This window comes from Propithecus coquereli, unplaced genomic scaffold (assembly GCF_000956105.1).
Source record: "Propithecus coquereli isolate 6110/MARCELLA unplaced genomic scaffold, Pcoq_1.0 Scaffold45, whole genome shotgun sequence".
Classification (NCBI taxonomy): Eukaryota; Metazoa; Chordata; class Mammalia; order Primates; family Indriidae; genus Propithecus; species Propithecus coquereli.
Genome location: NW_012150285.1, coordinates 9,424,244 through 9,426,322, shown reverse-complemented (window position 1 = coordinate 9,426,322; position 2,079 = coordinate 9,424,244). Strand labels below are relative to the sequence as shown.

At 37.8% G+C, this 2,079-nt stretch overlaps 1 protein-coding gene across 1 annotated transcript in view; it reads left to right on the top strand.

The window, feature by feature from the left end:
• Positions 1-2,079, top strand: part of MYO3A (myosin IIIA) — a 242,790-nt gene that overhangs the window by 179,359 nt on the left and 61,352 nt on the right. The gene's annotated exons all lie outside the window — the stretch shown is intronic.

The window sequence follows — 2,079 nt, the reverse complement described above, 5'->3', positions numbered from 1 at the left end:
GGTGGCTTAAACAGCAGAAATGTATTTTCTTACAGTTCCAGAGACTGAAAGTCCGAGATCAAGGTGCCCCTAGCAGGGGTGGCACCTGGTGAGGCCTCTCTTTCTGACTTGCAGACAGCTGGCTTTTCAATGTGTCCTTTTCTCTGTGAATGGGTGGGGGGCAGGGGAGGAGAGATATCTCTAGTGTCTCTTTATCTTTTTATAAGGACACAGGCCCTACTCCTATATCTCATTTAACCTTAATTATCTCCTTAAAGGCCCTGTCTCCAAATGTTAATACCATCACAGGGGAGTTTGGGTCTTCAACATCTGTATTCTGGAAGGACACAATTCAATCCATACCAACCATTATATTGGATCATTCTGTGGAAATCTTTGGATTACACTGATCTTTTTGAAGATCTCATAATTATTTAGAAATGCCAGAAACACAAATGCCTGCAGTGTATTTAGACCACACTACAACTGAGATAAAAATCTAGCATGGCCCATTCAATGCAGAGGAATCAATGATCCTAGAAGCAGGAACGCCTTGGTGGTACAATGTGCTTCCTTGGTGCTGCCCCCATGTCTCCAAATAGAGAAAAGAAACGTAACAAATTCCCAACATAATAAATGGGAGGAGTCAAACCTCTTTGTTCATTTCAACCCAAATAAAATCAGTGAGACACACGTTTTTCTCTAAGATATACCATTAACCTGAAGAGATTCTCTTTTTCAGCCAAATTAGCAGCCACTACTTTTGTAAATCTTTGTTAGATCCTGTTGCTCAGCAGAGTGAGCTGTCAATAAGTATCTATTGCTGATGATAATGACAATGATTGTGATAGTTATGCTTGCATACTTTGTCAACAGGTCCTCTATAGTGCAAGTGGGTTCTTAGCAAAGAACAGAGACACTCTTCCGACCGATATCGTGCTACTTTTGAGGTCTTCCGAAAACAGTGTCATTCGACAACTAGTCAGCCACCCACTGACAAAAACAGGTAAGGCGATTTCCTTTAACTGAGATGTTTCCTCAAGCCCAGTCCAGTGGTTTCTGTCTCTGATTTCCATGAATTTAATCCTTGATTTTTCATATTCATTTATTTGCAACTCACTACATATTCATTAATTAATATCCTCTCCCCCAGAGCATCTGAAGAAAATATAAAAATAAATATAAAGAAGCTAAGTTTTCATTAAAGATAAGTGCTTGTAGCACTCACCCAGAAACTATGGCGGTATCCTAGCTAATCACTAGAAGAGCATAGTCACCTCCAAAGACTTCAGAATTGCATACCGTTTTCAGGAGTGGGCAGCCTTTGGATGGTTGTTTGAGGTTCTGAAAGTTCCGTGAGCTCTCTTAGTGATAACTTCCTCGCCCTGATAAAGGGCATCTATGAAAAACCTACAGCCAACATTATATTTAATGGTGAAAGACTAAATGCTTCCCCTCTAGGATTAGGAAAAAGACAAGAATGTTTACTCTCATCACTTGTATTCAACATTGCACTGGGGATTCTAGCCAGTGCCACCAAGAAAGAAGAAATAAAAAGCAAACATATTGGAAAAGAAAGGGCAAAACTCCTGTAAATTAATGATCCCTATGATTTCTAAGGCCCATTATAAAGCTTAGCCTGCGTTAAAGAAAATCTCAGATGCCATTTAACACAAACAAAAATAAGAAACAAGTTGCTTCCTTCATCATAATCACCTCATATCTTCTAGCAAATTCAAAGGAAATCTAACACTTAACCTCTCCCTTTTCTATTTTCCAAGCTAGAGGGATTTTATAAATTTAAAATTTATTGCAAACTTTTACATAATATTATTTTGTCCCTAAATGTCTCGATAAATAGTTCACCAAGCGTGTGAGTATGAATACTGAGGGATCTACAATGGTTATTTTAACATTTAAGTAAATGGGAAAAATCATCTAGCCATTAAGGATCCTAAAGGGTATATTAATTTTTTCTACATTCCCATAGGTAATCTGCCACCATCTAAAACTAAAAATATTATCAACTATCAAATGAAGACTTCAGAAAAATCAATCAACCTGACAAAGGTAAGAAAATGCATTTTTTCATGGCGATGA